Here is a 24,115-nt window from a genome sequence, read left to right on the forward strand (position 1 = left end):
CTGCAGTAAATATATTTATTGTATAAAATATTATAGCTCTACTCTCATGACCCATATCCTATTTATCATATTTAACTTAAATATTGCTCTACATTACCAAAATTTTGCGAACCTTAATATAATTAGGCAGAATACAAACTAGGTACAGCAGTTGGGAACCTGCCTTGGGCAACAATTCGACTTCCCACGGAGCGCAAGAAATCAGCGGGAGGTGAGGTGAAAGTTGGGATTGCATAAGAACCAAATGCCGTAACCTATGCAATTGTTTGACGTTTTTCCGAGAGAGAGAAAATTGCGTAAGATACGGCCAAGGCCTCGAGCACTGTGGGCCACAGGTGCGCGTCGCTTACCTGAGGCGTGCAGGCCATGAAATCGGACACAGAGACAGGCCCGAAATAGAGCAATTAACCTTGCCTACGTGACGGCGAGTGTCTTTAGGGCACAAGCGAATAGAGCCACGTTCATTTGAGTCATTTCAGTTACATTTAATACAAAACGAGTCTTTGCCTAATTGTCAGTTAGTGGCTGCGATTATCGGAGCGCAGACTGCGGCTGCGACTGCGGCCAGGAGTTGTCATAAAAACCACACGTAATTGTCACATTATTTAATTTAATTGAAAACAACCTGCAATTAATTCACTATCGAACAATCTGTATGTCACTGCAGCTCGTTGCGATGACGTCTTATTGATTAATTAGGCAGTGAGTGTGCTAGTGAGTGTGTGTGTGTGTGGGAATCACAATTTGTGCAAGAGACTAAAGCCAGCAGATCAAAGTTTAAGCTAGATTTACTGTAGGGCTTAAAAGCAGAACGAGATTAGTAATCCGATTGTTAATTCACATTCAATTCACATATGCATATATATGTATATCTATATGTAAATATTTGCCTATCCATATTTAGTTTGCTTAATTGATAGACTAATAGATAGTTGATAATTAACTAATATTTTATGTAACGGTTATTCGATCTCAGTATTTATATCTAATCTACCTATATAATTATTTATCGTACTATAGCCAGTTATCTGTCTATCTGTTAATGAATCTATCTATTGATCCATATACTACCTATATATTTATCTATATTTGAATCTATATTTATATGTTATTTAATTATTCAATATCAATAAATCTCGCTTTTAAATTTTCTATTTATCTACGAAACTATATGAATATATGAACAAGTTCTTTTTCTTATAGTCTTCAAATCATCTGGAGTTTCTTTTTCTTCTTATTATTATTATTATTTGTATTATTCTTCCTCTTCTTCTTCTTCTTCTTCTTCTTCTTCTTCTTCTTATTATTATTATTATTAATTTTATTATTATTATTATTATTACTTGTATTTAATTATTTATATTTTTACTATTATTATTGCATTATTTATCCAAAGACAATTGATTTGCTTTTATTTTTTATTTTTTTTTACAAAGCATTTGATTACTCAGCTTTATTTGCGCTCATCTTCAGTCCTATTAACAATGTCACCGTCAACTGCAGCCATGTGCTCTCCACTGGCTGATCCATATAGATGCTTATTTACTTATTCAAATCGTTGAGATTTCCTCCTCCATCTCCCCAAAACCAACTATTTCATTTCCATTTCCCATCGCATGTCGACTGCCTGAATGCCTGCCTGCCCGCCCGCCTGACCGCCTGCCCGCCCCGATGCTGTCGCCCTGTCTCTATCCCTGTCCTATTCAACTTGCCGCCTGACACTTCTCTGACAGCGACAGGCCATGAGCAAAACTTTTGTTCTATATACAATTTTTTCTTTTTGTCTTCCACACTGTGTCGCTTGATTCAGAGAAAACACAGAGTGAGTGCGAGAGTGGGATAGAGAGAGAGAGAGAGGGAGGGAGGCAGAGAATATGAGCAGAAATGCTAAAACAAAACGCAAAAGAGTCGCCCAGAGCCAGTGAATGTCATGACAGGCTCACTGACTTCGGGGCCCGGGGCCAAACTGAATTGCTGACTAACAGCCCTGTCGCGAAATATGAGTCCATTTCAGCGTAAGATACAGATACAGATACAGATACACAGCAGCTCAGATACTTAGATACGTTTGGTGAAAGGGATGTGGCTGGCGGCCTGCGCCGCCCCAGGGCCACATCAACGCAGACAAGCACACACACACACACACACACCCATTGTATACACTCTCGTCTTGGCCCCACTGTGCGCACGTGCTTAAATACTTTGGCAGCAACAAAATGAGAGAGCACTTTTCAGGATGTGACACAAAATGCCGCCATCGTCGTCGCTGTCATCATTGTCTGCTTTAAAGATTACACAAAATATTTGTAAAAATACAAAACACAACAAGCGACTGTCGGTGGGGCGGTGGAGTGGGGTGGGTTGTGCTGCCACACAAAAAATAAACTCGCAGCTTTACAAAAATAACAACTGCGGAGGCAGCCGTATAAAACGAAAGAAAATCAAAGAAAACAAGCGAAGAAAAGCGAAAAAAAAAACACGCATACTAACACACACACAAACACACGCACACGAAAATATTTACAAAATATTTTCCACTTCAACGAAATGGAAAACGCGACCGCCCCAGAAGCAGGCACCGCTCCACACCCCACCTACCCGCCCACTGCTCGCTGCCTTGGCTGTTGCCGTGACACGACTTGAGTTGACTTGGCTTTTGTCAGCCCCTCGTACCCCGCGCCCACAGCCGCTCTGCCCTGCCAGCCCCTCGCCCAAAACGTTCATCTTTCCGCCTGTCAGCTCGTCTTTCCGTCTGGCAATGGCTCGTTGGCTCCGTCTCGGGCGCGCCCGCGTCGTCGTCAGCATCGGCGTCGGCGTCGGCGCCGCCGCCTGACAACGACAAAAAGAAAATGCAGCGCAGCGTGAAATGCCTCGAGAGCAACACCAGCAACACCAACACCAGCAGCAACAACAACAACAGCAACAATGCAAATCAAATGCGCGCCAAAAACAAATTGCAAACTGAACTTGACTGAGAAATCAGCTGCAATAAGAAAATCTCACACAAGTGTAGCTGCAGCTGTATCTGCATGTGTAAGTGCATCTGTATCTGTATGTGCATCTGTATCTGTATCTGTATCTGTATCTGTCTTTAGCTGCTCGAAGTGTTTGCCTAAGTGAATAGTGTGAAAAATGCAGCTATGCAGGCGGCCTAATTCCGCATCGAGCTGAGCAATTCATAATTGTATCTTTGTATCCATATCTGTGTGTATCTTTGTATCTTTTGGCTGGCGCTGCGGCAAGCCGGCTTTTAATTGATTTCATTTGCGCTGACCCAAAAATAATTGATACACTTTAAATTGGTTAGGCGCCAATTGAATTTTGAAACCATAGGAAATCTTCATTGAAGCCAATAAGCTATGGCTTGATGTACACATGTATATATAAGATTTACAGTTACTTCTCTTTAAGTGTGGTTCTCTAACGAAGCTCTACTTGGCCCATAATGCCAAATTGTTTTCAAGTTACATTTGATTGTCATTAAGTCAGCGGAAGCAAAGTTAGCAACCCTTCCCCCTCCCTGCACTCGCTTCTATCTATGCTAATGTGTGCTGGCCCCCAAATCCCTTTAAAAGGATCCGCTCATTGCACTCCCGAGACTTGTTTCGCACACCGTCGCCCCGGACGACCCAATCCCTGTGCTGCTTAACCCAAGCGCTGCTCTATGATATGATAATTATATGCTGCCCACAAAAAGCACACACGCACACGCACACGCACACACATCAAATATTATATTCATATAGGGCAACAAAAACTTCAACACTGTCGGAAAAAAACCATATATGCTTATACATATATAACATGGAGCGACAACTACAAGTCAAAATATAAAATGGAAAATGTGTGAATATTTCATTTGGTTTACCAACAAAGTAACAACAAAAAATATACAAATATACATAAATGCAGAAACGTAGCAACGAGCAGTGTTCCAAATGGCACATGTGGCAACAACAACAACAACAGCAGCAGCAACTGGGACAACAACTGGAGCAGCAGCAGCAGCAACAACAACGAACACGTCAATGTTAATTTAGTCAAAGCCAGAGCCCGGCGCAGGCAACACAACAACAAATGAAACAATTCCATTGGGCATTGTTGCGGGACACCTACTACACTGCCCCGCCCATCGGCTAGCTGCAGCTCCTCTGCCTGATTTCACATGTGCTTCCATGTCAACTTTCATGAAATTAGCTGGCAACATGACGAGCTGCCAGCGGCTGCCGTCCTGCGCCGCAAGCACGCCCATTAGCAGGCCGCGTCGGGAATCGGGCCGGGGGCGGGGCGGAGGGTGGAGGCGGCCTGCGCCTAATGCGCAGCTGACACCTTGCCAAAGTAGTTTTCGCTGTTGCTGCGCGCGGTTAATTCACAGAGCCACAAAACAGCAACCGAAACCGAAAACGAAAATGAAACGTGGAGGTCCCATTGGGGATTTGGCCAACAGGCCTGTGGGCTGAGCCTTGCTTTTGGCTTGGCATTCGCTTTGGGTGGGGGCTGAGGCTAGGGCTGGCGCTGGGGCCGGTGCCGGCCACGCCTCAGTTCAGCTTTTGTGTGCACGTGTTGCAACACCGCGGTCGACGTCGAGCTTGATGCCACAGGCGACGGCTGGCAACGGTTGGCATTGGCGTTGCCTGCTAATTAAAAAAAGTAACAGAAACGCTCGCCGCCTCCTCCCACTCCTGCTACAGCGGCCCTTTTAGCCCTGCCCCCGGCCAGCAGGGCATTTAGTTTAATTATTACAAATGGCCGAGGGCAAAAGTATTTACTCTAAATGCACTCACAATTTAGTTTCATTTAATTAAATCTGCAACCTAATGCAGCTGGTTAGAGCTCAGCGGGATTTAACAAAAAATTATATATTTTTGTTGCTTAGATTTAAAAATGTTTCCTTTTGGTCTACGAATGGGGAAAATGTGAAACTATCGAAATATGTAATGAATATATAAAATATTTTCAATTTATTTCTATAACTGCTAAGTTTTGCTCGCGCCATATAATAAATCCATGAATATAATATTGAAATATAATATTTATATAATAATTGAAATCTGTAATATTATAGTATTATTATTTTCATACTCTTGGAATCCTATTTTATAAATAAGGTAACGCCATGAGCTATGCTAAATCAGGGGTAAAGAAATACTCCATATTCCAACTGTAAGCATCAATCAATTAGTTACATATTTTATATTTATTTTAGTAAACCATTCAAAGGACTTGCAAGTCCTTGCCAAACTTGCTGCGATTGATGCCCTGCTGAACTATTTAACTATTACATCAATGAATTGCTATTGCCTACTCCATTTCTCTACATTAAATCTCATTGCTGTCTCTCAGTTTGCTACTTTGCTTTCAGTTCAGCAATCAGCACTTCAAACATTCATTCGCTCAATTCAACAGAAATCGAGTCCAATCAAATTCTAAACGCTGACATTCGTCTCTGCGTAACCCGGCTGGGCTGTTAAATCGATAAAAACATTTCCACTGCAATTTGGCTATCGAATTCGTGTGGCGCAGCGGCAGCAACTACTTGTAGATACAATATGCTAGATGGCCATGGCCATCGGCTTGTCCCCGCATTAGATACAGATACACAGATTAAGTTGTTTGCCCACGGGAGTAGTCAATGCCGTGTGTGTATGTGTGTGTGCGTGTGTGTGTGCTGCGATAAATCCGTAACGAGGAATCGAGCAATGCACCATAACCAACGCAACAAGCGTCGCTGCCAAGAAGCTAATGACAACACCACGAACTGGCCTGGACTGCGCCGGACTGGCCTAGCCTGGCCTGGCTTGACCAGCCCCGATAAGCCAAATCGCTTGTCCAGCTGGCAAGGCGGCCCGGCCATATGGATGAAAAACTAAAAATGGCATTAAAACATCGTAATCGCAGAGCAACGCACAGCTCGGGTGGATTTTCATTTTCATTTTCACAAGCGCATGGCGCAAAACGGAAAAACAACCCCGTCCACAGGGTAAGTTTGCCCCTACTCGTATCTGACGTAGATATGTGTGCGTGTGTGTGTTTCAATGTATGTGGGGTGGTTTTCATTTGGCTCGGCCTGCAAGTAATTCTATTGAAGGTTTTCCATTTTCATAGCGAAACTCAAATTGATGCGGGTGGGCGTCAAATGCACATTTACTTAATTACACAAATCTATGGCAGCTATTTGGCATTGTATTTAATAAGATTTGTTTTCTTCTTCTTACATTTCCTTGATTTGAGCATTGCCTCAATTGATTTTTCAGAACGATTAACGCAATGGAATCGAAGTTTTACCTGCAAATAAAGAATGGATTGAAAAAATGTTAATTATATATATTGAAAAAATTATTAAAAGTAAAATAAAATTTTATTATATAAGATTAAACAATTTATATCAAAGAAGATTGTAGTTAAATGCCAAAATATATTTGATTTTTATTAATTATTTGTGAATCTTTTCTATTTGAAGGGGTTGAGGGTCTCACTTTTTGGATAATATATTATATACAAATATTATTAATTATTAACTGTACATAAGTATTATTAAATAATTATCCATGTATTTTAAAGTATATTCTATATTTTGTATTTATATATTTTATTTTATTTAAGCTTCAGAAATATATTTAATTTAATTTATATTTTTTATTGAGTGCTATTTAAATTGAAAACACAATTGATATAGAATAATAGACCAAATCTCTTTCTTAATCAATTTGTTTTTATGGCTAATAATTATAAATGAATATTTTCTATCGCATGGCTTTATTATACTCTCTCCACTCACTCTCAATTATAAGTATATAACACACATTATATCTAAGCCTCCTCCTCCTCGGCCTCCGCCACCTACTTCCCCTTCAGCAACCATTTTACTCCTGCTTAATGTATGATATCAAGTATCACAACGTTTCAGCTGATTTTTTACCATCGCTTGAGCTTCGTTTTAACTGATTTTATAAAATTATTACCTTTTATTGGGTATTAACTGTAAGCTGCTCAATGTCTTTAGGCTGAATTGCGTTACCAAAGTTCAGTTTGAAATCTATATACTATACTATAGGCAAGTTGCTTATATACTCGATATATAGGCAAATTGTTTAAGTGGCCATTTGCAGCAGTTGCAGGCATGCGGGAAACTCTGGCTACAATTTCAAGCTCGATTGCACCCAATTCGAGTGCTCAATTGCTACGACTGTGGCACTTAATCAGCTGTAAGAAGCAATTAAGAAAAAGTCAACAGCAGACCCGCTAACCAATTCCAACTTCGCAGCTGCTGGACAGGGTGTTGATTAAGCAGCCATAAACAGAAAGAGAGTGAGGGAGAGATAGAGGCAGGCAGAGAGAAAGAGAGAAAGAGAGGGCAAAAAATCAACAACAGTTGCCAAGACAAATACAGGGCAAAATGAAAAAATTACTTAATTAGCTGCTGCAAGATCCTTGGCCAGCTCCTTTTGGCCACGCGGAGCTGGGCAGCAAAAACGCTGCGAGCCAAGTGTAAATTGAATGAAATATTCATGCAGAGATTTCGCGACGATGCGCGAGCCCAAAATTGGCAACGTGCGAATGGCCAGTGCGAATGGACGTGGCTGCTGCTGCTGCGGCTGCTGCTGCTGTTGATGTTTTATTGAATTGAAAATCTCATTATCACCTCGACGCATTCTTTGAATGCATTTGGAGGCGAATACAAAACAGGTCCCAGCCTCACTCTGTGCCTGCCTGCCATGCCTGTCCGTCCGTCTGTCTGTCTGTCTGTGGAGCAGAGCTTGGAGCATCGTCAGATACTCGCAGCTAATTATCGTAATTATTGCAAATTTACAAATTGATATGAAATTGATTAGTGCCCCAGTGGAACGAAGACGAAGACGAAGCCATCGCTGATGTCGTCTGGCGAAGACAGTTTCAAACTCGTTTCATGCCAGGACTTCTCTGTCTCTCTCGCGCTCTCTCTCTCTCTCTTTCTCATTCACTGTGATTTACACTTTTTAAGTGGATGCCTTCCATAATTCATTGGGCAGCGAACAAAATGCTAATTTAATATAAATGCTCAAAAAATAAAGAATGACGACGGAAGGTGGCAAAGTGAAAATTGTTTGAGCTTGGAGATTCGCCACTTGCGTATATTTCAATAGAGTTGCTATTCGATTCGCTGGCTCGCTGGCAACTCTACTCACAGATAGTCGCTCAATTTGTCCACGGCAAAGACGATGACACAAAGCAAACTCTTGTGGTGAGAACAAATTTTTCAATTAAGCCATTAATTCAGTTCGCGCCACACACAAGCAAATTTACCCACAGCACAGCACACACACACATGCACACTCGGCTCACTCGATCGTCATCATTACCATCGCAATCACCATAATCATCATCATCATCATCAGCAGCATTGTCATTGTCGTTCCTTCTGTCGCATTATTTTATTAAGCATCCACATTCACATTTACACTCACATCCACATTCACATTCACATTCACACTCACATCCACATTCACATCTGCATTTACAAACATCCCAAAGTCCAAGCGTTGTCTCCAATTCAAATGTATCTCTCGCTCACTCTCTCAATATCATGCTCACTCACTCTCTCTCTGTCTCTCTCTCTCTCGATTATATACTCGTTCTGTTCTGCTTCGCTTCCTTCTCCGTTGTTGCTCTCGTTCTTGTTTATTTGTTCGCTGTGTCCACTTTTAAGCAAATTTTATTCATGTTTGCCTCCGTCTGCCTCTGTCCATAGTTGTTGCTGTTGTTGTTGTCGCTGTTGCTGTTGCGTTTCGCACACATTGTAAAGTTGTCGTCACACAAAGTTGCCCGTTTTCCCAGCTCTTAACAAAAATATTATCCATGGCACGCAAATGAAATGAAATGAAATTATTTCAGCGCCAAGTTCTTTTAGCTGATCACCGACAGGAGATGATGATTAAATGAATTGTTTCTGGCATAGTTTAGATTGGCTTTTCGCAATCGCCGGAAATACACACATTTCCCATCAAATGGCAAATATGATGGAGCATGGAAATCGATATGAAATTGAGGGAAATTGATCGAGCTAACACAAAATATGAAGTAAACTTTAAATATTTATGACTAAATTGAAGAAAGTTTTATTAGCGACTCAGGCTATTCGGGATTCTTTTGGAATATTGTATAAAAGAAATGTATTATATTCAACAATCCTATATAATTCAATTAATAAAATAAAATACTAATGAATCAACAATATTAATGATAATGATTATTGCAATAGAAATAATCATAAATAAATATATAAAATTATACAAATTTATATTATTTATAATTGAGAATTCCCTTAGGTATCCCAACCAAATTCCTTTGATATCCCGGTTCTATTTCCAAGTTGTAGCATATCTCTTTATAGAGTTTGTCTCTTTCGTTGCTATTTGAATATTTGTGCTTGAGCTTTACGAGCAATCAAGTTTCGTAGCAGCTGCTGCTCGGATGGTAACTGGCACCGCTTGGCCACCACACTCAGAGGATTGAGGCGCACAGACAGTTACTAATTTTCAACACCTTCGCCTCTGGTGCGCCGCTGCGGGTTGCCAGAGACGTCGCCAGTTGGTTGCTTGGCTGGTTGCTGGGCACGGATTGAAGGTGGGAGGAAGGAAGGGAGGGATGAGGTTGAGTGTAGTGGTGTGGTTGCCTGGCTGGTGTTCATGCAAATGGAATACTTTTCACCTGCTTCCCATTTGGAAAAGCCGTGTGGCATGCATGCGTGCTGTTCCTGTGGTGGAAATTGCATGTTATTAGCATTAGCCGCATACACGATCCCTTCCACTGATAGTGAAACCATATTTTATTTTTATACAAAATTTGCGCGCTTAGACGTTTTATTTACCAATAACCAACGAGCGGTCGCCGCACCACCTTGCCAGCTCGCACCACCCCATAGACCGGAGGCAGAGCAGGTTAGTCCGTATGGAAAACCGCAACAGTGTCGCAGCATAATAAGAAGACATTACACCAACAACAGTGGCAACAACAGCGCCAGCTACAGCAACAGCAACAACAACAATAATAACAACCTTTGCGTGCCAACATGCAATTTCAATGTAACCAACGGCGAGTGGTAAAACAAAAAACAACAACAACAACAACAAAATACTCGTCTATAAAGAATTGTGAATAAATTTCCAAATAGCAACCAAGCGATGACAGGGCACAGTGGTGCAAAAGTATTATGGGAGACATAAAAAGCGAGATTATGCTGGGACTTAAAATAAGGAAAGAGGAGAGCTAAAGACCTGTTTTAAAGTTTCCATATTATATGTCAAATATTTAATGAATAAATAATAAAATAATAAATAGTTTTGATCATGTATTGAAGCATAGCAAATATATATGTAGATATTGAATATAAACTATAGATATTAATATAGAAAGAAGACTAAATTCAATTAACTAAGCATAATCAAAACTTCATCAAAATATTATAGTTTAATTTTGAATTATAAGTATTAAACAAAAAAAGTATCTATAATAAAAACACTTGGATTCTATGTTAACCGCTTTTCTCTTTCTTATCAAAAATATCAAATATCTTTCCACTTACATAATATTCCCATTCGCTCCACTGTGCGAGCAATGAGTAAATATTACGTATACGCCACGTGCACACAATCGAAGCGTCGCACGGCATTCAAACAGTTTTGTGCTCTGCGCTTTGCGCTTTACACTTTGCGTTCAGCTGCCGCACATAGATTTCGGTAGGTTTCAACGGTGTGTGGCAAGTTTTGCCAACGCCCTCCATCAATGGCGAATCCCGCTTCAGCCCTTGCCAGCCTCAGCCACTCCCACGCACGCTGCACTGTGCCACTCAGCTCGAATCCTAACCAGCCATGGGCGCCACAAACTTTCTGTTTGTTTATCATTAAGACATTTTACACTTTACACTTTACATGGGGTTGCCCTTTCATAATCTGCCGCTGGCATATGTTCTCATCTGCATGCGTGTCTCTCTCTCTATATATAGATATATCTATATGCGAGTATGTGTGTGTGTGTGTGTGTGTGTGAGTAGGAGTGAGCTCGATATTGGCGCCGTTGGCTGTTTGTGCTGAGGATTAAGCGGCAGCCACGAACAACTGCGTCCAATTCGCCAGCCCACAGCCCGAACTTCTCTGCGTCGCCCGCCCTCCCCCTGTTCGCCCAGGCAACTGCTCATGTGTGTGGCTTACATGGCTCGTTGGCTTGTACTTTACCGAGCTAATTACAATAATTTTTCTAATGTCGCTTGGCATAAATTTGTAACGTGACGTGACGATAGGCATCTGCCTCTGGCCCCGCGCTGAACAACAAACAACATGACAATTTGCAGAGTACGACACGAACATGAATCCAACATGGAGGCCAATGGAAATCAAGGAGTCCACCAGGCCGAGGGGAGGTGAGGTGAGCCAGCCAGGCCAGCAGGCAAGAAACGTGTGCAGCGATAAGCATCATCGGTTCGCTGTTGTCAATCACAAGCTTCACTTGGCCGCAACAACAATGAATACGATTAGTATGAATACTCGTACCACTATTTACGAGTGCACTTGGTGGACTGCGGGCAGAGAGTTCGCTTGGGTCGCTGCTTCATTTGAAATGCGCAATAGACGCCGCCTCATCCAAGTCGACATCCACGACTCCATCTAAAGAAATCGTCGCTTCTCTCTCTCTCTCTCTCTCTCTCTCTCTCTCTCTCTCTCTGTCTTACAAGCGGACCGCCCGAAAGTGTTGGCAATGTGCGCCGCCGGTGGCATTTAACCGCTGTAAATGAGTTTATCTGGCGCAATCAGCAATTTTCGGTATCCGCTTTGAGTCACAGTCACTAGCACAGGCACTGGCACTGCCACAGTCTCAGTCGCAGTCACAGTCACAGTCTGAGGCCTCGTCGCCAGCGTCGCCAACGTCGCTGCGCATGTGCAACTGAATGTTAATTAATTGAAATGTACTCGAGCCTCACGGCAGACCGACGGCAATGGCGAAGAAGACAGCGCCAGCAAACAAAAAAAAAAAAAAACAACAACAAAAACAACAACAATAACAATAACAGCAGCAGGAACAACAATATCAACAATAAGTACACAATATACGAACCAAAGTCGGCTCCAAGTCGAGCTCCCCATTGGCAATCGCGATCGCTGGCGATAAGCAAATTGCAGGCGCTGCAGTTCAAAGGAAAACCACAATTATGCGACACTAAAAAAACCGATTGGAAACTAAGCCAAAATCCCTGAAACAAGGGGGGGGGTTCGAAATTCCTTTCAAAAAATGGCGATTGAAAGTGAATTGTGGGTTGTAAAAGGCGGGCGTACACATTCTATTCAAGTCGATTAAAATAGACATCCTTATATAAATAATCAAAATCTAGATGAAAGAAGAAACTAATAAATAACTAAATAATATAATAAAAAATAACTTAATAATAATAATATAATAATTTCAAAATTTCACCGAAGATTTGTTTACTATATAAGTTAGTTTTCATTTTAAATAATGAAATAAAGAAATTATTTGCAAATATTAAAAATATATAGTATATTCTACATATTGTATATATATATATATATATATATATATACAAAATGTCCATATAAATACAAATCATTTCTAGTAAAATTTAATCTTTTTAATATTTTATTTATTTCATTATTATATTATATTTATTATTCTTTAGCTAATCGAAGTATAAATATATTTTTATTAGAGAAACAAAACCTAAATTATTTACATATATGACAATGAATGTAATAAGCATTTAACTCGCTAAGATTTATAGCAGCTTAAGAGAATTGGAATATGCAGATAAGCTAAATATTTTATCTGATTTTCTACATATTTCAATTTCATTAATTTCATATAAATCTTGGCATTTGGTATACATTTATTTTGTTTATTTATTATGATTATATCTAAGATGAATTTGATATTTCAATATCCCACTTAGACCACACCCTGCCAAAATGAAATTCTGAAGAAACTGAAGCGCCATAAATTATATAAAATTAAGGTAAGAAATATGATGACAAATAGCTTAATTTTCCTCAGTTGATGTAGTTTATAAGTATGCACCGTTAATTGCTGCGCCTTCTAATCCTTGGCTATTCATTGTCGCTGGCTAATGACCCATTAATAACAGACAACAACAGCAACAACAACAACTGCAACAATAGCACCCATGGCTAATTAAGTTATTTGCTGCTAGTTGGCAACTTGTTGCCGTCGGCAAACGGTTGACATTCGAGTGCAATTGAGTTAATCCCCGGTAAGTCGAGGCGAGGTGCACAAGCAGCTCGCATTGTGCACTCGCCTTATTTGTACCGACAACAGCAACAACATTTAGTGGAGCCACTTGCTTTTGCGTTGGCGGCCTGCTGCCAGTTTGCCAGTTGCCAGTTTGCCAGTTGCCAGTCCCCAGTTGCAAGTTGCAAGCTGCAAGCTGCAAGTTGTGAGATGCGAGCTGCTGTTCGCCTTGTGCTTGTATGTTAATTTGTTGGCATGGGGATCTTTAGGCTGCTTGCTGCTCTAGCAGCAGTCGCAGCGCGTGTCATCATTAACGTGGCTTCTTTCCTGGCTATTGTTGGCCCTTTGCATTGTTCCAGCTGCCCCAAACCTAATCCCTTTTCCTTTTCCTTTTTCCCTGACCATCTTCTGAGAGCCGCAGCCAACAATAGCGACCACATTAATGGTAATGGCAACACCAGCGGCAACAACAAATGCAACAGCAACAAGAAAAGCGCCAACAGCGACAACAGCGACAACAGCGACAGTTGCTACTGACCCAAAAACCGAACAACAACAACAACAACAGCCAGCAACAGGCAACAGGCAGAAGGCAAAAGGCTCCGCTCGACCAGCTGGACTTCCAGCTAACAAAGTGTCCTAAAGACTTGCCAACTAATAATTCAAGTGGTTTTCCATTTCGACAGCTTAGCATGAAAGTGGGAGTGGAAAAGCTAGATAGAGCTAGAGCATTAGTTGTAGACATAATATTTGCACAATCTATAACGATGCTTGAAACTGAAATTTTGGATATAATACGATTGAGGGAGTTAAATAACAATATATAAAAATATTTCATAGTTTATGTTTTACTATAGAGTTGGTCTTGCAACTTGTTAACTTGACTAATCTAGAGATTTTCAGCGTAAATATAAAAATGTCGGGACTTTAAGCTATAGCAATCTAGTTATGTTATATATTATATTTTAGTTATATTATATTTTGTACAATATATATTATATAAACAAAATTAATGTATACGACATTCCGCTGAAATTATTGTTTGACTATCGACAAGTATTGGGCAGTCAAGACTGCAACTATTTATTCATTTCAATAATCAACTAGATTAATGAATACACGAATTTATTGCAGCTGATTTATGCAGCGATACTCGAAAAACTGATCGTATTTGATCAAAGTGAACAAAATTAATAGAAGTGCATTAGGTGGAAACAGCAGCAATAACTTTCTTTTGTTTTATTCGACATTTTATGATCTCAGCTCAGAGCACGCTCGCAAGATTAATTTCATACAAGACAAATTGAGTATGAAATAGGACGAAATGGCTATAAAAATATATCTTAACCACATGATATTGAGTCTTATGTCCGATTCACTTGATAATTAGTTTTATGTTCAGCTGACACAAATTTATAAGACTGAGGCGTCTGCTTCAGTTTGTAGATCTTGCGAAAGCGAATGCTGATTGTAGACCAAAAAAAAAAAAAAAAAAAAAAAGCAAAGCTCGCATTGGGTTTGACAAAGCATTGGCTTAATCAGCTCCAGATTAATGAGTCTGCAAAAGTTGTTCACAATTTGAGTTTAGTTTCATCTGTTTTGTTGCTCTGTGCAAAATCGAAATTCGGAGTGACACAGTTCGACTCTTGGCCATTCTGTTGGCCACACTGGGAACTAGTTGGCCAAGGCGCACAGAAATCTCTGTGGCAAAATCTTCCCAAGCTGCTTTGATTAAGCGCTGTGACATTTCTATTGCCTGCTCCAAAGAAATTGAAATTAATGGATCGGATTGAAACGAAATCGGAATCGGAATCGGCATCGCTCGCATATTAATAGATGCTTGAATGTTGGGCCATTATCTGTCAGCGCGATCGTTGCCTTATGCAAATGTGAGAGACAGCAATAGAGAGCGAGGGAGAGAGAGAAACAGAATATATTTTATATCAATATAAATTGTAATTTCATAACGAGCACTAAACTTTGCCAATTGCAACAATGAGAGAAGCTTTGCCAGCCTCTGAGGCAGATGCACTCGGTCGTTGTGCATGCGGCATATTTTGTTAGAGATTATCGGCGACAGGTGACAATGACAGCTTCATTATAAAGCAATTAGTGTGATGCACGAGCGTATGTGCGTGAGTGTGTGTGTGTGTGAGTGTGTGTGAGAGCACAGTGCAGCTGGGCCCACTGTCTATGGAGTACAGAGTATATGGCAAATTAATTTTTAATAAGACACAGACGCAGAGCGACAAACTGCCAGTGACAGGAGTCACACGAGGTGTCAGGACACCCACAAGCACCCACAGCCACACACACAGACACAGCCTCCCACACGCACGCAGACACAGTGAGTTAGGAGTGCACTTGACTGCCAGACAGACTGCACTTGTGCCTGGCTCCAGTTCAGGAGCGCAGCTTGGGCCGAGTTGCGTCTGTTATTCAATATTACAGCATGTTGAACAACGCAAGCAACAAGCAACGGCAGCAACAACATTGACAACAACAACAGCAACAACAAGCTCTGGCTCGCCGGCGTTTGCTGGAAAATCTAACGAATATATGTAAACGATATGCTAGAAAAATGTCAGTCAAACTGTCGCTTCCAACACACGCGCAACAACAACAGCAACAACAACAACAACGACACAAGCAACTGCAACAACAACAACAGCAGCAATTTTAGTCACTTGATGCTTATATTGAAAATTGTTTTCTGCATTGCATTTTGCACCGGCCGTGTCGCTGCATCGCTGCGTCGGGTATCTGACTATCGGCTCTGACTATCAGCTATATGAGTCTATGGGTATCAAGTATGAGTACTCATGAGTGTGTGCGTGAGTGCTACCTCTGTGCTGCCGCCAGCTGCGACTGCTGCCAAACAGGGGCGGCAAAAAATAAACACATTTATGGAAATTTATTCATAGAACTTATGAAACCGATAGACAACAACCGGCAACAACAATAAGAACAGCAACTATGACAGCAACAAAAGAGGCTGCCTGACTAGGTCGCCTGTCCAGTCGTCCATTCGCCCAGGGGCTGCAGAGGGCCTCCCTCTCACCCTAGCTCCCCTTTCGACCACACGTCTGGAGGTTGTGAGCCTGGTTTAGTTTTGCCAAACAGTTGTTTCTCTTCTCTGGCTGCTGTTGTTGCTGCAGTTGTTGTAGTTGTTGTCCAGCCTTGGCTGAGCTTCTGTATTCTGAAATTTTATATTTACTGTACAAACACAAATATATATACATATATTCATACGCATACGTATACCGCAGTGCCCATAACAGTGGACAGTAGTGAGTTTGCTTAATGAAAGTGCAAATATTGTCATAAAAATAAAAGATGGAGCTGTGCGAATGAAGATGAAATGATTTCATTTTTCATTTAGAAAATAGAATATATGAAATATATAAAATATAATATGCAAGGTAAAAAGTTAATGTCAAATAGAAATGTGAAGGAAACTGTAGACAATGTTAAAGTATGAAGAAAATAAATATTTATTAAGTAAATAGAAATTATACCAAATATGGAATATATAAAAATTCATCAAGGATTAATGTTAGAGATTCTTAAAATACAAATATGTTAAAAATAAATATAAAGTCTACATAATTATTGTTTAAAATATTTTATATCTGAAATGCTTCAAAGTCTTATATATTTATATTATATATTCAAATAGAAAGGAAAGAGAAAAAAGGACAAGCATCTTTTCAATCTAACCCGTGGATCATAATTTTAAAAATTACGCAACTAACGGGAAAATATTGACAAAGATCTATAAGAACTCAGGAACGAAAGAAATATCGCCTAAACAATTTAAGATACTCAAACATAAGTAAGAGCCCAATACATTCTCAACTAAATCAAGTATACAATATTACTTATTGGATTAAAAAGATTACCGTTACAGCATTTTCCATACTAATATCTCTATTAGGTAAAAAGAATAGTAAAATATCAAGAATTACAAACAAAAATGTCAGTTTATGAAGATAATCGCAGACAAGCTGTCTGACAATGTTGCCTGAATATGAAAAATATCTTTAGAAAAACATTTAAAATAAATTTGCAATGTTAAACAAATGAATTCGTATAATTTCCAAGTTTATTCGCTATACAGTTGGCGTTTAATGTAATTGTTATTGTTGCATAAATACTTGACGCCATGTCGTGGCACATCATTATTACAATTCACACACACACACACACAAAGTCACACACATACACTCACACAGTGGGACTCAATAGATTCAACAGCAGAAAGAAACTTAAAAATATGCACAAAATATGAACGAGAAATGATTTATGGCATTCACAACAGCCACAGAGCAACACATTGCATGTGTGTGTGCGTGAGTGACTGCGTGTGTGTGTGTGTATGCAGTTGTAAGTGCGATTGGCTGTGAGTGGGGAACGTTTGCGGACTGCTCTCTTATCTGTTCAACATTTGGAAGCATTTCATCTACATGCGCTAATTATTTCATATGTTTGTAAAGTGACTCGCTCTCTCTCTTGCTCTCTCGCTCTCTCTGTCTCTGTTTATCCCTTTGGCATGTGCATATATTGCCTATTCATTCATTTTACTCACTTTATTCATTTGTGTCATTTGCTGGCATTTACCTAGAACAACTTGTTTGATTATTGAACCGGGCAAGTGTTTAACCCGCAATTTGCGATTCGCGATTCGCGTTTTACCATTTTGCGATTTGCGATTTGCGATTCGCGATTTGCGATTACAACTAATTTGTTTTGTAAAACGTGTCCGTCTGTCCGCCCCTCTGTCTGTCTGTCTGTCTGTCGCTTTGTGGTCTCTCTGTCTGGCAACTGCTGGCAGCTTGGAAAAGATTTATGAACTGTTTTAATGATCTAATTAAATTGCAACTAGCCATGAATACCATCAGCCGGTTCACTTCACTTCGTCTCGCTGTCATTTCTCGTTTTCACATCAATTATGCGTCAAAACTTTTCGATCAAAAGGGGGCCAAGACGGAGGGGACTGTGGGCAACCACTAGACGATTATTTTGAATTATCGACACGCGTTTATGCTAATTAAATTGCAATAAAGTTGTTTAGCCTGAGAAGAAGAAGAGTCATGAGAAAATCGCAACTTGCTGATTGTGAGCAAATGCAAAGGAAAATTCTATTTTCATGTTAAATATAAACAAAATATTAAGATGATGTTGAAGTGTTTCATTTACATTTAATACAGTTATATAATTGAACAAAATGTATTTTACGTCATTTAATTCCTCAGAAACAAGAAAAATAATATAAAATAATTTTACTTAAATTTTCTTTTCTTTTTATATACATATATTTATATTTATAGATTTCGTAAACAAACAAAATAAATAAATGTATTTTTTTTTAAATTTAGTTTTTAAATTGATATTGCTTAATTTGATTTACTTTTATTATTTATTGAGTTACAATCCGAATTTATTTACCTTAGTTTTTTGTGATTGTTTTCGTGTCTTTTACGATATAATTTTTTGTTGTCTTCTTGTTGTTGTTGGTTGTTGTCTTGATTGTGTAAAAATCGGTGCCCAAAATATATAAGTGTATATATATTACGATATATTTATATATATTTTATGTTGTGTACTCTGCTCAGCTTAGTGTTAGTGCGTAAATATTGATGATTTCGATTTCTATATATACAAATCGACGTGTGTTTTTGTTGCTGTTGGCTTAAAAACTCGCGTATCTCTACTTTATATATATTTAATATCACAATTTCTTTTTAAAAACGTCGACGTTTTGTTAGATTTACACTTAATTTAAATGATTCCGTTGCATTAAATTTATATACTGTTATATTTACAAAAATCAGAATCACAATTTTTGTTGTTTATGAATATATATAAATTTTTTTTTTTTGGGAATATATTTATATATTATTATTTTATATATAACTAAGCACGATTTTTATTTCAATTTTTATACAAACATATATATATATATATATATATATATACACGCACACACATACATATATACAATGTAGAATCACCAAATGAAATGTTGCGAATGTTTTGTTATTGAGTTTTCGAGCTTTTTAGTATTTTTTGTAGTTGTTATTGTTGTTGTTGTATTTCTGGTGTCGAATCCGGAGATGAACTTTTTGAATTTCTTGAAATTTTGCAAACGATACAAAAGCAAAATGAACAAAACTCGCGCCACAACGATGGCAATCAGAACGATAAACGAAAGGACGAGAAGACGCAAACGCAAATAATTTCGATGTTGACGGGTCGACTTGCGTTTTCTACCCATAAACAACAAATATTTGGTATATTATGCACGGTCAAAATCAATTCGGAGTGTCGTCGAATACTGCGTCTGGAACTGGGTCTGCGTGCTTATCAGCATACGTTCCTTATCAGCTGCGTACAGGGCTCAGGTTCGGGTTTGGGTTCGGCGCTCTTTGCTGAGCCAGCGCCAAAAATTGGCAGAGATTTGGAGTCGATGCTGCTGCGGCTGCTGCTGCTGCTTCTGCTGCTCATGAAGTTGATGTCGATGTCCCACTGCCGATGACATCTCAGCCCGCGCAGACACGAGAGTTCAGTTGCTGCTGCTGCTGCTGCTGCTGCTGCTGATAAGGCAATCGGTTGCAGTTGTGATTGCAAAATTGTACAAAACAAATTAAAAACAATTTAATTGAATTTTACTTTTAATTTGGATTTTTGGCGGCTGATTTGTCAGTCCATAAAATACGATTTTCTACGTATTTTCCATGTCATTTTCGCGTAAACTTATTTCTCATGCGGCTGCACGCGTTGCCTTCTGTCATTTTGCGCCAAAAACGAAACTGGCACAACAAATTTTTATTTGTCAAGAAATGTCAGAGGAGTCGAGAATCGAGAATCGAGAAACGAAAGGCAGTTCGAAGAGCTTCCTTTAAATGCACAAATACAACTACGTAATTATCGATGCTTGTGTTTTGCTCGATGCGAGCGAATTTTTACGTCAGTTTTGGAATGAAGTTCGCGAGAACGAGTACCCGAGCGGCGGCGGCAACACGTCTATTTGGCACGTTCATTCATTCACAACTAACCGTAAATGCTCGTAAACATGTATCTTTCGGACTCACAAACAAACTTACGGATACACAGCAACACGCTCGGCAACATGTTGCGCACCAAGCATGTTGCCCCGTTCCCACGAACGGCCAGCGCCGAGCTGGCGAATGAGCGAGCCGGCAACACAATATGATAAATGGCGGCATTGTTTTTGGGCAACGGCAACTCAAACACACAGTGCTGGGCGCGTGCATAGAAACGAATTGGCAGTGAGTGGAACGGAGGGAAAGTGAGCTAGATGAGGGAAACACACGAGAGAGCACAGAGAATTGAGATTTTAGTAGTCAGCTCTTGCAGCTCTGGATGAGGAAATGGTAATCGGAATTACATGTATTGTAGTATTATTCAGTTTTTAATAGGTAACATCATAAGAAATATATCCAAATTGCTTTTCTTTTAAGTATTGAGATTAATTCATATAATAAATTGCTTAATATACTAATAAGAAATTTAATATACTAAAATATATTATAAAGAAAATATTTTTGAAAAATATTGTTGAGAATATGTCTGTTTTACATATAATTTAATTCAATTTAGTTTGTGTGTATTTTTGTATTTTATGTATGTATTTTTTAGTAGTACATTACTAATAATATATGGTATTATTATTATTTATTAATTGTAATGGTATTAAACAATTTATTCTATGATACTGAGCAATCAAACCTTTTTATTGTATTTTTTATTTATTCAAATTATTTATTATTTATTTATTAGAATTTTCGGCATTCCACATAACAAATGTTATTTTTAACACTATTATTGAATGATATACATACGTTATACATTTACCACTTCCCTAAGCCTTGTTTAATCGTCGTAGTTATATGCCATGGCTAGCATAGTAGCTTCGCAACATTTCGTTGTAGGCATGCTGACATTTTGTTGCCAACATGTTGCTAGCGTGTTGCCAGCGTGTAGCGTGCTCGCGCTGAAAACTTGTTGGCTGCATGTTGCCGAAGCGCAAATGAAGAAATAACTAAATAATTGCAGCTAAACTATTTGACAGTGAATGAGTATTAATGTAAAAAATAAAATAAATATAGAAAACTGAATAAATTAACTGCACATTGGGCCAAATTAAAATCGAATAAATACAAACGATAGCCAGCTTATTGGGAATGCAGCCGATAAGCGTTTATAGAACTCAAAACTGAAATTGAATTCGAATTGGGAATGGAAATGGAAATGGATATGAGATTGGAAATCGTACATAAATAATAGAAATATGCAAAATTGTGGCAAGGCACGATGCGTGGCGCCGTTTGATTTGGTGCCGATAATTGCTGTCATGAATATATAATAATGTTCTAAAATATATTCAATTTTTGTGCTACTCGTCGAGGGGGGTTGGGCTGTAGAGGCGACACGACTCTGCGTTGTTTGTTTAGCCGAAAACCCTTTCAAATTTTTTTTTTTCTATTTGGTGGGAAACTGGCTGAACTTGAAATTCAGTTGTGAGCAGCAGCGGCAGCAGCAGCAACAAAAACAACAACATAATCACAGAAATTACCGCCATGCATATGAAATACAAATATGCCGTCGCCGTCGCCATCTCCATCGACTGCGTCGACTGCGCCGCTGACGTCGCCAAAAGCGCACGCAACAAATACGAAATTTTTGTTGTGTTTTTTTATTTTGTACAAAAAGATTTATTGCTTTTGGCGGCGCAATTGTTAAGAGCGCACGAGTGAGATGGCGAGCGAGCGAGAACGCGATAGCGCCTCATGAAATAGTAAAAAGTTGAGCTACAATTGAAAGTGAAAAGCGTGGAAACGTGGAAGTCATCGAGAGTGTCGTTGGCGTTGTTGTTGTTGTTGTTTTTGTTGTTGTTGTGGCTGCTGTTGCTGCTGCTCGGTCAACGGCGCCAGCGGCAACGGCGACTGCAAGCAGGCCACGTGAATGGCTTCATTATACTAAGGTCCTGCCTCTGATTCAGGTCCTGGGGCGACTTTACCCAGTTGCTCTCTGTGCTGCTGCTGTTGTTGTTGTTGTTGTTGTTGTTGCTTTCGAAAATTTCTGATTTCAATATCCCTTTGCATACATTTAAGCGCTAATTGCGTGAAGCCATAAATTTAAAATTCTTGCTTTTTATTTGACTACACAAAATAATGAAACCTAAAAAAAAAGACGAAGGGAATTGCCCAGACGTTGATAACTTTATTTAATGCATTTGCAACGCCGCAGGAGCAACAGTTGTTGTTGTAGCAGTTGCTGCTGCTGGAGTTGTGGCATCTAAAATTGATTAAAGGCCCTTTTCAAATGCTAGCCTACGGCTAGCAGCAGCTGCGTGGGCATAGTAAGCGATAAAAGCAAAATTAAAACAATATTTAAAAGATATGAGAATTCAATCAGTCGAGAGGTTAATAACAAATAGCTCGAAATAAATACAAAGATATAGGAGCGAAATATTTATTTCTTATGTGATTACAAGTTATTAAAGCTCGTAAAATCTTTTTGAATTTGCTTTTGAATTAATTTGGTTTTGTTTATCAGCTCTTGAATGCTACCAGCATAATTTAAATATTTCTGGCTTCGATAATCAATGAAGCAAAGAGCTGCATAGAGAATAATATTTCATTTCATAATTTTTACGATATATATATTCATGTTAACATGCATTAAGTCTCTGAAACACATTTCTACATCGAAGATAGAATCGCAATAAATGTTGAGCCGCTCCCTGAGGCAAGCGGATTTTCAAATCACTTAGGCCATGGCAAATAAAAGAAGTTGTTGCCAACTTTGTACGCTGCCATTTAATGGGCCTCGGCTGCTGTTAATTTAATTTATTTGGGCATCTGTTTCGAGCACATTTAACATCCATTACGCGAGGCAATTCTCTTGATTGCATTCGCATCCTATGCACAGACGCCCAGCCACCCCACCAGCTGGCAGCGCCTGCTTCGGGTTCTAGTAAGTGACATTGACGCGGGGCATCATCAGCAGCGGTCGGCCCGCCCCCGAGTTGAAAATCACGAGCAAGACAATGGCCGGCATAGAGGAGCGCATCAAAAACAATTCCCGGCAAATCCGTTTGAATTGAAATTTCAACTTACGCACCCGAAAAGCCCGAAAACCCCGAAACGAGGCCAATGCAACCGCCCTCGAGTGTCCGCCATCCTCTATCCCCCATCCACCATCCTTCATCCTTCATCCGCTGTGCGCTGTCCGAGCACAAAGCTGACAAAGACGAAAATCAGAAATCGTAACGTGGCGCATGTCCTGGCAGCACAGCCACTAGACTCGAAATTAGAACCTCCCATGCACAGCTAATGGGCGCACTCGCACTTGGCTGAAAGGGCGAAAGATATTCCAAAACTCCCATATCCGCAACACATTCCGCATTCCGCATATGAGTATTGAACGACGAAATGAAACGCACATAAATCAAAATGGCCGGACAGCGGGCCAGCGGACGCCGCACTCAGCTCTCTCACCCTACCAGCCTCCCACCCTTCCATCCCTCTCTCGCTCAACCCCTCGATCGCACTGTTGGTTAGACTGACAGGCTGGCTGCGGCAGGCACACGGGAAATGAAACTGAAAAGGGAAAGGAAACGGCGTTTTGCTCTGCCTCTGCGCTGCCTGCTGCCTGCTGCCTACTGCCTACTGCCTCTCAGCCTCTGGCTGTGAAGCTCGACTAACGGGTGGTGGCTAGCGGGGCGAACATGGCTGAGTGCGCGCTGCTGAACAAATGAAATGACGACGGGTTGACTGCCTGTCAAAAGAACAAACATGGGCGCACAGCGTTGCCGTCGCCGCCGCCGTCGGTGCCGCTGCCACCGTCGCTGTCG

At 39.9% G+C, this 24,115-nt stretch overlaps 1 protein-coding gene across 8 annotated transcripts in view; it reads right to left on the reverse strand.

Annotated features, from left to right (window-relative positions):
* Positions 1–24,115, reverse strand: part of LOC6573708 (homeotic protein antennapedia) — a 126,453-nt gene that overhangs the window by 21,575 nt on the left and 80,763 nt on the right. Inside the window, exon 1 of one of the 8 annotated variants that reach the window (XM_032731950.2) lies at positions 18,682–19,056. The exons of the other annotated variants lie outside the window; for them this stretch is intronic. The gene's annotated coding sequence lies outside the window, so the exon portion shown is untranslated. Of the gene's footprint in view, positions 1–18,681; positions 19,057–24,115 lie in introns of those variants that run through there. 8 annotated transcript variants of the gene reach the window in all.

The sequence above is a fragment of the Drosophila mojavensis genome, unplaced genomic scaffold (assembly GCF_018153725.1).
Source record: "Drosophila mojavensis isolate 15081-1352.22 unplaced genomic scaffold, ASM1815372v1 contig_16, whole genome shotgun sequence".
In the NCBI taxonomy this organism is placed as follows: domain Eukaryota; kingdom Metazoa; phylum Arthropoda; class Insecta; order Diptera; family Drosophilidae; genus Drosophila; species Drosophila mojavensis.